The following is a 14660-nucleotide window of genomic DNA, read 5'->3' as shown; positions in this document are numbered from 1 at the left end:
TTGCAGCTTTTCAATGTCCAGCTTCCGTTCAGTGTCAGATCGTACTTTCCTCGCCATGTTCAAACGGGTGCGAACCCTTGCTGCAACAAGGTAATGATCCGAATCTATATTCGCTCCCCGGATCGATCGTACATCTAAGACGCTGGATGAATGCCTTCCATCTAACACAACGTGATCAATTTGGTTTCTCGTGTTTTGATCGGGTGACAGCCATGTGGCTTTGTGAATATGTTTTTATGTTGAAATCTGGTGCTACTAACTACCATGTTTTTTGCCGCGGCGAAATATCAGCCTCAACCCATTACTGGACGTTATCTCGTGGAGGCTAAACTTTCCGACTGTTGGACCAAAAATTTCTACCTTCCCTATTTTCGCATTAAAATCTCCCAAAACAATTTTAATATCATGGGCGGGGCAGCGGTCATATTTTCTCTCTAGGCGCTCGTAGAAAATATCCTTGGTCTGCTCGTCTTTGTCTTCCGTCGGGGCATGGGCACAAATAAGGCTGTTGTTGAAGGATTTGGCTTTTATGCGGATTGTGGCTAGCCTGTCATCCACCGGAGTAAAGCTGCAGACAAGGTGTTTCTGTGTCCGACTTACCACAAATCCATAGCCAAATTCATGCCTCGTGTTATGGCAGTTATAGTCTAGTTCGTCACCGTTTGATGTTGTAGTGACGGCAATCCCAGTCCATCGCACTTCCTGAAAGTCGGTAATATCTGCATTGTACTTCTCTAGTACATCTGTCAGCGCGTATACTGCACCTTCTCTATAAAGAGTGCGGACATTCCAGGTGCAGATCCGCAAATCATGATCCTTTTTTCGTTTGCGTGGGTTTACTATTCCTTTGTTTTTCATAGTAGTTCTATGTTTTCCGGGGGCGGGTTACTGGCCCAGCACCCCAACCGCATGGGTTTTGTGGGATTGCATGTATCCCTCGTTGTGGCGAGCCGCTTGCTCCAAGATTCGACGCTCGCCGCCAGCCGCCCCTAACCTGGGAACAGACGCTGATGTTGGCCATTGGTTATTTGATGGTGCCAATAACTCGCCTTTTCATCTCGAGTATCATTGGCACTCAGTATTTAACTGAGACTCTCCTCTCGAAAATCGCTGACTGCCCGCGGCCGCATTTGCAGCTACTCCGCATAAAAACGGAGCTTTCCACCATCCGCAACCTGTGGACGCGTCCGGTAGCTTTCAGCTAAGCTTCCCGTGATAACGATGGGCACCACACAAGTCGGAGCTCAAAGTTCCAGCCTGTGTGGTGCTCGTATCGGCCGGGCGATTTAGGTCATTGGGGATTGCAAATGGGCCGTATACGCTAAGTATGGTTCACATCGGTGCATAATCTGAAATAGCTGCCATATAAAGCGATCTTGGGTCTTGATTTCTTGAACCTCTAGAGGGCGCAATTCTCATCCGATTTGACTGAAATTATGCATATGGTATTTTGGTATCACTTCCAACAATTGCGCTAAGTATGATTCAAATCGGTGAACAACCTGATATAGCTGCCATATAGACCGATCTAGGGCCTTGATCTCTTGAGCCTCTAGAGGGCACAATTCTCGTCCGAATTGACTGAAATTTTGCACGTAGTGTTTTGGTATCACTTCAACAACTACGCTAAGTATGGTTCAAATCGGTACATAACCTCATCTAGCTGCCGACTTGGGATCTTAACTTCTTGAGCCTTTAGAGGGCGCAACTGTCATCCGATTTGGCTGAAATTTTGCACGTAGTGTTTCGGTATCACTTTCAATAACTGTGTTAAGTATGATTCAAATCGGTGCATAACCTGATATAGCTGCCTTATAAACCGATCTGGGATCTTGACTTCTTGAGCCTCTAGAGGGCGCAGCTGTCATCCGATTTGGCTGAAATTTTGCACGTAGTGTTTTGGTATCACTTCCAACAACTACGCAAAGTATGATTTAAATCGGTGCATAACCTAATAGCTGTCTTATAAACCGATCTGGGATCTTGACTTCTTGACCCACTAGAGGGCGCAATTCTTATCCGATTTGGCTGAAATTTTGTATGCAGTTGCTTGTTATGGCTTCCAACAACCGTGCTAAGTATGGTTTAAATCGGGCGATAACCTTATAAAGCTGTTATATGAACCGATCTGGGATCTTGATTTCTTGAGCCTCTAGAGGGCGCAATTCTCGTCCGATATGACTGAAATTTTGTACGTAGTGTTATGGTACCACTTCCAATAACTGTGTTAAGTATGATTCAAATCGGTGCACAATCTGATATAGCTGCCATATAAACCGATCTAGGATCATGACTTCTTGAGCCTCTAGAGGGCGCCATTTTCATCCGATTTGGATGAAATTTTGCACGTAGTGTTTTGTTATGACTTCCAATAACTGTGCTAAGTATGCTGCCATATAAACCGATCTTGGGTCTTGATCTCCTGAGCCTCTAGAGGGCGCAATTTCTACCCGATTTGGCTGAAATTTTACATGTGTTTCACTATGACTTCCAATAACTGTGCTTAGTATGGTTTAAATCGGTCCATAGCCGGATGTAGTTGCAAAAAAAACCGATCTTCAATCTTTACTTCTTGAGCCACTAGAGGGCGCAATTCTTATTTGATTTGGCTGAAATTTTGTATGGAGTTGTTTGTTATGACTTCCAACAACTGTGCTAAGTGTGGTTTAAATCGGTCGATAACCTTATATAGCTGTCATAAAAACCGATCTGGAATCTTGACTTCTTAAGGGCGCAATTCCTATCCGATTTGGCTGAAATTTTGTACAACGGCTTCTCCCGTGATCTTCGACATGCGTGTTTAATATGGTCTGAATCGATCTTTATCCTGATGCAGCTCCCATATAAATCGATCTCCCGATTCAGCTTCTTGAGCCCTTTCAAGGCTGAAATATAACACAATGACTTTTACTATGGTCTTCAACATCAACATTACGGAATCGGACAATAACTGGATATAACTCCAATAGCAAAACAGTTCTTATTCAATATTCTTTGTTTGCCTAAAAACAGATACCCCGCATAGAACTCGACAAATGCAATCCATGGTGGGGGGTGTATAAGATTCGGCCCGGCCGAACTTAGCACGCTCTTACTTGTTTTTTAATATGAAACGATTTTCATGCGCGATCATTCACAATTGCTTTTCGCTTTGACGGCAACTTTTTTTCTTAATTTTGAATGACTGTCAATTGACGCTTAGAAATTTTCAAAACGTCATTCCAACACCAGCTGTTTCCTGGCGCTTTTTCGTACATGCTTTCAATTCGTTCTAACCACGCGCATATATGAGAGGGATGTTTAAAATGAACAAAGAAAGTCAAGAGTTGTCAGTGTTAAAGTGTACAGCAAATTGAGAAGATCGGTAACTAATGAAAAGTAAAAGAAACATAAAAAACTGAAAATTTTAAAAAAGTGTTTAATATTTAACTTGAGTAACATTAGCCAAACACGTGTGAATATATAATGTGGATATTTTTGTTTTAAATTCAAGTTTATCTTCAAATTGAAATTTTAATTTGTAAGTCAAGAGTTTCTAAGGTGGGATATTTAAGAACCACTAAAAATTCATAACAATTACTAGACAGCAATAAAAATGTATATTTATATCCTATATGGAAGCTATGGAAGAGCGAGCGAACGAGAAAGGTAGTGAAATATTTGAACAAATATTCTATCACGCTGCCACGAAGAGATTTACCTCATATTAATGACTGTTGTTCGATTCAAGTTTTAGCCCAATTCGAATATTAAATTTAAGTTAAATCCTATTATAAAAAAAAACCATCTATCTTTAGCATTTCAAAACATTTGATACAATACAAAACAGAACTCCCAACTGAAACATCAAACTTCCTCATATTGTTTTTATACCCTACAACACTGCTGTTATACAGGGTGTTATAACTTTGTGAATTTGTTTGTAACACCCAGAAAGAAGAGAGATAGACCAAATGAAAAATATACCGATCGACTCAGAATCACTTTCTGATTCGACTTAGCAATGTCCGCCTGTCTGTTTGTCCCTTTGTCTGTTTGTCCCTCTGTCCATAGTAAATTGTGTACAAACCACAGATCGCAATTTTCATCCCATCATCTTCAAATTTGGTACAGATATGTTTTTCGGCCTAGAGAAGAAGCCTACTGAAATTAAAAAACATCGGTCAGATTAAGCTATTGCTCCCATATATATGTTTGTCCGATTTGTAGTAATCTTATATGTAAACAAATAAAAGCGTCCTAAGTTTGGCCGGGCCGAATCTTATTGCGTTGCCCAAAAAGTAATTGCGGATTTTTCATATCGTCGGCGTTGACAAATTTTTTCACAGCTTGTGACTCTGTAATTACATTCTTTCTTCTGTCAGTTATCAGATGTTACATTTAGAAAAAAAGTGTAAAAAAAGTATATTTGATTAAAGTTCATTCTAAGTTTTATTAAAAATGCATTTACTTACTTTTAAAAAATCCGCAATTACTTTTTGGGCAACCCAATATATACCCTCCACCATGGATCGCATTTGTCGAGTTCTTTTTCCGGCATCTCTTCTTAGGCAAATAAAGGATATAAGAAAAGATTTCCTAATAGCAGACTATTAGAGCAATATCAAGATATGGTCCGGTTTGGACCACAATTAAATTATATGTTGGAGACTTGTGTAAAATGTCAGCCAATTCGAAGAAGAATTGCACCCTTTGGGGGTTCAAGAAGTAAAATAGAGAGATCGATTTATATGGGAGCTGTATCGGGCTATAGACCGATTCAGACCATAATAAACACGTATGTTGATAGTCATGAGAGAATCCGTCGCACAAAATTTCAGACAATTCGGATAATAATTGCGACCTCAAGAGGCTCAAGAAGTCAAGATCCCAGATCAGTTTATATGACAGCTATATCAGGTTATGAACCGATTTAAACCTTATTTGACACAGTTGTTGAAAGCAAGAATAAAATACTACGTGCAAAATTTCATTCAAATCGGATAGGAATTGCGCCCTCTAGAAGCTCAAGAAGTCAGCTATATCAGGTTATGAACCGATTTGAACCACACTTGGCACAGTTTTTGGATATCATAACAAAATACTACGTGCAAAATTTCATTCCAATCGGATAAGAATTGCGCCCTCTAGAGGCTCAAGAAGTCAAGACCTAAGATCGGTTTATATGACAGCTATATCAGTTTATGGACCGATTTGAACCATACTTGGCTCAGTTTTTGGATATCATAACAAAATACTACGTGCAAAATTTCATTCCAATCGGATAAGAATTGCGCCCTCTAGAGGCTCAAGAAGTCAAGACCCAAGATCGGTTTATATGACAGCTATATCAGTTTATGGACCGATATGGACCGACCATACTTGGCACAATTGTTGGATATCATAACAAAACACGTCGTGCAAAATTTCATTCCAATCGGATAGGAATTGCGCTCTCTAGAAGCTCAAGAAGTCAGCTATATCAGTTTATGGACCGATTTGAACCATACTTGGCACAGTTTTTGGATATCAAATAACAAAATACTACGTGCAAAATTTCATTCCAATCGGATAAGAATTGCATACTCTAGAGGCTCAAGAGATCAAGACCCAAGATCGGTTTATATGGCAGCTATATCAAGGCCAAGTGACTGGAGGACCATAATTAATTAAGTCACCCTCGAACCCCGGTAGACCTGACGACAGGACCGCAGTCACTTTTGGCGTAGTAATGGTGACTGAGGTGCGTCAGGTTGTTTAACCGTCAATTTATTGTGTATCCCGAGAGTGAAAGAGCTAGGAGGAGAGCCATTGTCGTATCCGTGATCTCCGAGCCGAGGAGCAGCCATCAAAATTTTAACGTGGGCGAAATTGCGAATGTCATCTGTGGCGCCAAGTCATCCAAGGTGTTTGGCGCCGACGCAATCTCTACACTGATGCTGAAGAATCTGCATTTACCTGGAGTTGAGTACCTTTCGACGGCCCTCAACCTGTCTCTGAACTCTCTTATAGTACCCGATGTCAGGAAGGTAGGCAGAAAGATCCCGCTACTAAAGTCTGGAAAGAATCCGAGTAAGGGGGAACCGTACAGATCGAGCTTCCTACTCTCAGCAATAGCCAAGACGCTTGAGGGACTACTAAGCTGAAAGTTAGAAGTAACGACTTCTGCAGAAGCTGTTGCGTTGTATATGTCGAACTCAACATCGAACATCTCAAAATTAACAAAATGTTTGAGTGTCACACAATAAATCGTGATACTGGTAGCTTTGCCAAACGCAATTGGCAATTTCCAGATCTTCATCCATTTGATTGTCTCCATGGCATGGATTTCGTTAAATTCGAGCCTTTACTCTCCGAAACATTTCAGGTGCTGTTGCAGTTTTGTTTGGTGGTAAAGGCGTTAACATAGAAGCTTTTTGATTACCAACTTTTATTTTCTTTACTTTAATTGGCTGTGACAGAATATTTGTTCCACTAGCCGAACATAGAATAGCGTTCCAAGCGCCTCGATCTTCTGCGCTCATTCTAAAATCTCTGACACTAAATTTCGAGGTGTCTCCCACAACTTGATCTTTCCATCGGGCTTTTGGTCTTCCTGGTTTGCGTGTACCACCGTGTTTGCCTTCAAAAGACTTCTTTGCTGGAGCTTCTTCATCCATTCTGACAACATGACCTAGCCAACGCAGCTGTTGTATTTTGATGCGTGTAACTATGCTATCGTCATCATACAGCTCATACAGCTCGTGGTTCATACGCCGCCTATATTCTCCATTAATGCAAACTGGTCCATATATTTTACGAAGAATCTTTCATACGATTTCTACATTCTGGTTCATACGATTTCTACATTCTCCATTAACCCAAACTGGTCTACATATTTTACGAAGAATCTTTCTCTCAAATACTCCAAGCACTGCCTCATTTGCTTTCACAAGTACCCATGCTTCAGAACCATATAACAGCACGGGTACTATCAGTGTCTTGTAAAGTGTAGTCTTCGTCTGTCGAGAGGTGGCCTTGTTTCTAAACTTCTTACTTAGTCCAAAGTAGCATCTGTTTGCCAGTATTATTCTTCGCTTTATCTCAAAACTGGTGTCATTCGTTTCGGTTACGGCGGTGCCGAAAATACCCCTCAATCAGATATCATGAGAATATCGGACTGAAATAAAGAATTTTAAGAATGGAGTACACCTTACATTCAAACTTGAATTCGTAGACCAACAAAGATCATATGGGATTCAGATCAAGTTCAAGTTTGCATGGTATTTCACTAAAAGGTCTTCAATTGTCGCAAATAAATATTGCAAGGAAACTTTTGTTCTATATAAAGTAAAAGAAGGCGCAACGGAGCGGGCCCGGGTCAGCTAGTTAATCATAAAATCGAGTTTTCTTCGCTAAATGGTCATAAAATGTTAAGAAAAAGGCTTTTTCTGATGTACGATTTCAACATTTCATATTTCTTATCGAATAGTTGTCAAGACATCGATCTTCTTTAACAAATTTTTTTAATTTTACCCTTCTCCGTTCACTGTTAAACTAAATAAGCAATTTCGTACTTTTTTTGGTTTAGTACCAAAATGGGCGAATATCAACAAAATCTTCTAGTCGTCCGGTACATACTGCCAAGATGTGCCTGTATACTAAATTTCAAAACTGTAGCTTCAAAATGTGCGAATATCAACAAAATCTTCTAGTCGCCCGGTACATACTGCCAAGATGTGCCTGTATACCAAATTTCAAAACTGTAGCTTAATCTATAAAGAAAGTACTAAATAGTACCAATGAAAGCACTTAAGTACTTTTTATTCCACTTCTTGTACGATTTCAACATTTCATATTTGGTACAACTTGTCGTATATTTGTCAAGACATCGATCTTTTTAAGCAAATTTTTTTAATTTTATCCTTCTCCGTATCCTTGTCAATAAGCAATTTCGTACTTTTTTGGTGCCAAAATGTATGATTTGTTAAAAACTGCTTTGTCAGCCATTATATATTTCTTAGTAGAATCTGCATGTTAAATTTCAGATCTCTTGTTCAATTCGTAAAGAAAGAATGAAATGGTGCCAAATATGGTACTATACGTAAGTTTCTTCCGTTTCCATTACTATTTTTTGATATTTTTTCTATCTACCCCCTTTATTTCGCAACAACAATCATTTAAGCCAAACGTCGAAGTTCTAGCTCTACCCGTTCGCTCTATGCAAAGTCCACCTATTTCGTACCATTTTAGCTACTTTTTTGTTTCTCAATGTCCAAAAACTCTTTTGGCATCCCAACTTAGGTTGCCGTAGTGTACCTAAATTTTAAATTTCAAAGCTCTAGCTCATTTAACAAACATGGTACCAAAAAAGTACCAACTGTGTTACTAAACGTATCATCTTTTCCACTTTCGGTACTATTGTGGGAAATTTTTGTCACCAAAACTTGTTTTTTTGAGATGCTCTTTGATTGGAGCCCAAAATCATAATTCCAGCCACATCCTTTAGCGCTGGGTAAAATATCACCATTTCGCACTTTTTAGTACCTAAACGTATGAATATCACAAAACCTCTCTCTTTAGCCGTTTGTGCTGGGCGTTGATCAGTCAGTCAGCCAATTAGTCAATTACACGTCTCAATTAATTACAGAGATAACATTTCATCAAAATCGGACAACGCAATTAAAGGACAGTCGTAATGGGTTAAAATTTTGTCTTTAAAATTTTTTATTGAAATTTGTCTATAGAAAAAATTTTGGGAAAATGTTGTTTGGGACAGATAAACGTAATAAAAAGACTTTAAAAATATTAATGCAAAATGTAAATTCAATTTTTTTTAGAAAAATGTCATAAAAATAATGTTCTTACTAAAAATTTCATTACAATTTCTCCTAATAATTTTAAGGTGGCCCTGGCGTCATCAATATGTTGTCTTCGTAGAATATCATAAATATAAAAATTTGTTATTATAAACAAGTAAAAGGCGTTAACTTTGGATACCCACGACCTCGGGTATATTTGAAAACCACCTTTCATCAAAATCCGGTGAAAATTGCATACCTTATATCCCATAGCATTGTTTGATTATTCAATTGTGTATAACAAAATATTGGTCTTTTTTGAAGCTATATCTAAAAATAAACCGATCTGAACCATATATATAACACGGATGTCGAAAAGCCTAACATAAGTCACTGTGACAAATTTCAGTGAAATCGGATTATAAATGCGCCATTTTTGGGGCCAACGCTTTAAATGGAAATATCGGTCTAATGGCAGCTATATGCAAATCTTGATCGATCTAGACCAAATTGCAGAAATATGTGGAGGGGCTTAACTTAACTCTCTGTCCTAAATTTCGGCAACATCGAACAATAAATGCGCCTTTTATGGGCCCAAAACCTAAAACCGAGAGATCGGTCCATATGGCAACTATATCGAAATCTGGACCAATCTGTGCCATATTGCAGAAGTATATCAAGGAGCTTAATATAAGTCACTGTCCCTAATTTCGGCGACATCGGACAATAAATGCGCCTTTTATGGACCCAACGCCCTAAATCGAGGGATCGGTCTATATGGCAGCTATATCCAAATCTGATCCGATCAGGACCAAATTGAAGAAGAATGTCGAAAGGCCTAAGACAACTCACTATCTCAAATTTCAGCAAAATCGGAGGATCGGTCTATATGGCAGCTGTATCCAAATCTGGACCGATCTGAGCTTAATTGACGAAGGATGTCGAAGGGCCTACCACAACTCACTGTCCCAAATATCTGCAAAATCAGATAATAAATGTGGCTTTTATGGGCCTAGGACCCTAAATCGTAGGGTCGGCCTATATGGTTGCTATAACTAAATCCGATCCGACCGATCCGGCCCAATTTAACGAAGGATGTCGTGGCTTTAATGGCCCTAAGACCCTAAATCGGAGGATCGGTCTATATGGCAGCTATATCCAAATCTGGACCAATCTGGACCAAATTGACGAAGAATGTCGAAGGGCCTAACACAACTCACTGTCCCAAATTCGGATAATAAATGCGGCTTTTATTGGCCTAAGACCCTAAGTCGGCGGATCGGTCTATATGGGTCTATATGAAGATATAGTCCGATATAGCTCATCTTCAAACTTGAACTGCTTATGGACATGGAAAGAAGAATCTGTGCAAAATTTCAACTCAATATCTCTATTTTCAAAGACTGTAGCGTGTTTTCAACAGACAGACGGATGGACATGTCTACAATAGATCGTCTCAGATTTTTACGCTGATCAAGAATATATATTCTTTATAGGTTCGGCAATGGATATTTCGATTTGGTGCAAACGGTGGTGGGTATAAAAATGTTAATGAATTTTTTGTTTAGAATAAATTTAACTTAATATTTTTCAGTAGACAAAATCAAAATCGGGACCGGGTCCCCCCCCCCCATGGCTACGTCCCTGGCTCTCATATATATATCGCCCGATTTTCACTCCTAGAGCCAGTGCAAGCGCATTTATTCCCCACTATTGACAAAATTTTGTACAACGCTTTACTCGACAACTTCCACAATATCCATATAGTTTGGTCAAAATCGGTTCAGATTTAGATGCGGGTCCCATATATATATTCGTCAGATTTTGGATAATTTGCCATAATGTTGTAATTTGTCACCGTATTTATTACAGTTTGAAGATATTGCTCGAAATTTAATACGGATTGTTTAATAACTCTTCTGAAAACATCCTCCGAGGTCCATCAAAATTGGTTCGGAATTACATACAGGGTGGCTGATGAAAGCCGCTACCAAAAAAAAATGTAATAACTTTTTTTCTATTTAATAATAATAATTTAATAATTAATTTAATTAATTAATTAATTAATTTAATTAATAATAATTTAATAATTAATTTAATAATTTAATTTAACATGAATAAAAGAAAAATGTATTCCATACACCGAAAAAAAAATGTAGCAATATTCATCATTGTAGCAATATTCATCAGCCACCCTGTATAGCTCCCACTTTATACCTGTAGGGTAGGTGGTGTAGGGTATTATAAAGTCGACACCGGCCGACGTTTGCCTTTTTCCTTACTGGTTTATGTATAAGTATTTTTTTTTTGTGTGTTTACTATCATCATCGTCGTTGGTTATATGCGGCAAGGAAATCTTTAAGAATTCATTTCATTTGTATTGATACGACAATTTGAGACAATTAAAAGCAACACATTGAACTGTAGCCAATTGTTTTATGATTTTGTGTTTGACATGCTTTAAATAAATTTTTGTTATACCCTCCACCATAAGATGGGGGGTATACTAATTTCGTCATTCTGATTGTAACTACTCGAAATATTCGTCTGAGACCCCATAAAGTATATATATTCTTGATCGTCGTGAAATTTTATGTCGATCTAGCCATGTCCGTCCGTCTGTCCGTCCGTCCGTCCGTCCGTCCGTCCGTCCGTCCGTCCGTCCGTCCGTCCGTCTGTCTGTCGAAAGCACGCTAACTTCCGAAGGAGTAAAGCTAGCCGCTTGAAATTTTGCACAAATACTTCTTATTAGTGTAGGTCGGTTGGTATTGTAAATGGGCCATATCGGTCCATGTTTTGATATAGCTGCCATATAAACCGATCTGGGGTCTTGACTTCTTGAGCCTCTAGAGTGCGCAATTCTTATCCGATTGGAATGAAATTTTGCACGACATGTTTTGTTATGATATCCAACAACTGTGCCAAGTATGGTTCAAATCGGTTCATAACCTGATATAGCTGCCATATAAACCGATCTTGGGTCTTGACTTCTTGAGCCTCTAGAGTGCGCAATTCTTATCCGATTGGAATGAAATTTTGCACGACGGGTTTTGTTATTATATCCAACAACTGTGCCAAGTATGGTTCAAATCGGTCCATAACCTTATATAGCTGCCATATAAAAAGATCTTGGGTCTTGACTTCTTGAGCCTTTAGAGTGCGCAATTCTTATCCGATTGGTATGAAATTTTGCACGACGTGTTTTGTTATGATATCCAACAACTGTGCCAAGTATGATTCAAATCGGTTCATAACCTGATATAGCTGCCATATAAACCGATCTTGGGTCTTGACTTCTTGAGCCTCTAGAGTGCGCAATTCTTATCCGATTGGAATGAAATTTTGCACGACGTGTTTTGTTATTATATTCAACAACTGTGCCAAATATGGTTCAAATCGGTTCATAACCTGATATAGCTGCCATATAAACCGATTTTGGGTCTTTACTTCTTGAGCCTCTAGAGTGCGCAATTCTTATCCGATTGGAATGAAATTTCGCACGACGTGTTTTGTTATTATATCCAACAACTGTGCCAAGTATGGTTCAAATCGGTTCATAACCTGATATAGCTGCCATATAAACCGATCTTGTGTCTTGACTTCTTGAGCCTCTAGAGGTCGCAATTATTATCCAATTTGCCTGAAATTTTGTACGATGGATCCTCTCATGACCATCAACAAACGTGTTTATTATGGTCTGAATCGGTCTATAGCCCGATACAGATCCCATATAAATCGTTCTCTCTATTTTACTTCGTGAGCCCCAATGGGCGCAATTCTTATACGAATTGGCTGAAATTTTACACAGGCCTCCAACATATAATTTAATTGTGGTCCGAACCGGACCATATCTTGATATCGTTTTAATAGCAGAGCAACTCTTTTCTTATATCCTTTTTTGCCTAAGAAGAGATGCCGGGAAAAGAACTCGACAAATGCGATCCATGGTGGAGGGTATATAAGATTCGGCCCGGCCGAACTTAGCACGCTTTTACTTGTTTTTCTAATTAAAACTTTTGTTTGCCTTAAACCAAATGTTTCAGACAGTTTTATATTGAACTGTCGTCAGTATGTTTGAATTTCATTAAATATTAAATTATTTTTAGTACTTTTCTTCCTGTAGTTTGAAGTAATAAAATCGTGGGACCTTGCAAACTTTTAAGTCATAAAATATCTGGGTAAGACGTGGTAGACCTTTGTAGAAAAAATATATTACGTAATCTTAACACCATAGGGGAGTTGCAAACAGAAATTCGGCTGAATTTAGCAGCAGTCAAGGCACCAATTATACACGAGAGAAGTTGCCAATGTGACACATAGCTTAGGCAGCAGTCTGCCATCAGACTTAGGTGGCAGTCTGCCATCACTTAGACGTTTTTGTCCATTGTAATACCACAGGAACAGAATAAGGAAGATACCTTCTAGTTCCTACCGTTGAACCATCCAGATCGCTTTAAAAAGCCCAATAACTTGCGAATGTTCACATCCGCTAAATCAGACACGTTCTCAAAGAAATGAGAACCTAAAGTGGAACTCCTTATAACTGTTAGTGCGGGACACACACACGCAGAAGGTGTTCTATAGTCTCTTCTTCTTCGATGTCCTCACAGCTTCTGCAAAAGTCGTTGCTGGCAACCTTCAGTCTGTCAGCATGTTTTCCGATCAGACAGTGACCTGTCCTAAAGGACACAATGACTGAGACGTCTGTTCTAGCCAATGACAGCAAAGCAGTAGACTTCTTCAAGTCTAGATTAGGCCACATAGTTTTGGATTGCTCACAGCCCCCTCTATGTGACCATATATCATTCGTTGCCCTTCGGACCTGGTCCTGCCAACTTAGCTTACATGTCGCTAAAGGCATACCCACAGATTCCAGTGTCCCTGAAGTGTGTAAGGTATTTTCTACTCTCGCAAGCTCGACTGCTTTAGAATTCACTGGGATATCACTGTGGCCCGGCACCCAGTGTAGGTGAATTATGAACTGTTCATCCATCTCGTTGAGAGATCTGCGACAGTCGAGGACGGTTTTTTGTTCAGCAATATGTTCTCTAGGGATTTAATGGCTGTCTGAGAAGATATTTATGCCAATCGTCGTAATGACATTATATCCCGGCCATCCCACCACTTCCTTAATTACAAGGATCTCTGCTTGATACACACTGCAGTGGTCGGGTAACTTTTTCGATATGAACAGTTTTAGATCTTTAGAGTATACCCCAAAGCCCACCAGGTCGTTTAGATTGGAACCAAACGTATAGAAGTCTTTGTACCAGGGATATCGTAGTTCCAATCGGTTCTATCAGGAATAGAGGTACAGTAATATTTATCACAAAGCGGCTCAGGTAGGATGTTATCAACACTGCCTGGAACATGGGATATTATATCAAGTATAACACAGTGTCCGTGGCCGCCACATGACTAATGAGAAAGCGCCCTTAATCTCACGGCAGTGGTCGTTGCAATTTGGGTAGCCACAATGTCCAGAGGCATAAGATGTGGCATTTAATTAAGTGCATCAGATGGCGTCATCCTCAGTGCGGCTGTGATGCACAAACAAGCCATCCTTTGGATCCAGTTAAGTATTGAGCAGTAGGTTGATTTTTAAAGCGCCGTCCACCAGACCACAACACCATATAGCATTATAGTTCTGACAACTGCAGTATATACCCAATGCATGACACGCGGTCCAAATCTCCAACTTTTGCCAATGGCTCTCTTGCAAGTGTATAGCCCAAGAGTGGCCTTTCTTGTCCTTTCCAAAATGTTGGATTTAAAGTTCAGTTTCCTGTCCAGCAAGACACCCAGGTATTTTACGCTTTCTGTAAATGGAACATTCTATTCTCTCAAGGAGAAGGGCGCCGCTGTAGGCAGTTGTAATACAAATTGATGAAGAGAATTACT

At 39.4% G+C, this 14660-nt stretch overlaps 1 protein-coding gene across 5 annotated transcripts in view; it reads left to right on the top strand.

The window, feature by feature from the left end:
- Positions 1-3268: 3268 nt before the first annotated feature.
- The window catches only part of LOC106081492 (organic cation transporter protein), a 33507-nt gene continuing 22115 nt past the window's right edge, over positions 3269-14660 (top strand). For 3 of the 5 annotated variants that reach the window (XM_013243484.2, XM_013243483.2, XM_013243482.2), the window contains exon 1: positions 3278-3520. The gene's annotated coding sequence lies outside the window, so the exon portion shown is untranslated. Of the gene's footprint in view, positions 3521-14660 lie in introns of all 5 variants that reach the window. The other 2 variants (XM_013243486.2, XM_059363872.1) reach the window with 2 other exon arrangements.

The sequence above is a fragment of the Stomoxys calcitrans genome, chromosome 2, assembly GCF_963082655.1.
Source record: "Stomoxys calcitrans chromosome 2, idStoCalc2.1, whole genome shotgun sequence".
Lineage (NCBI taxonomy): Eukaryota > Metazoa > Arthropoda > Insecta > Diptera > Muscidae > Stomoxys > Stomoxys calcitrans.
This window is presented reverse-complemented; position numbering and strand designations above follow the sequence as displayed.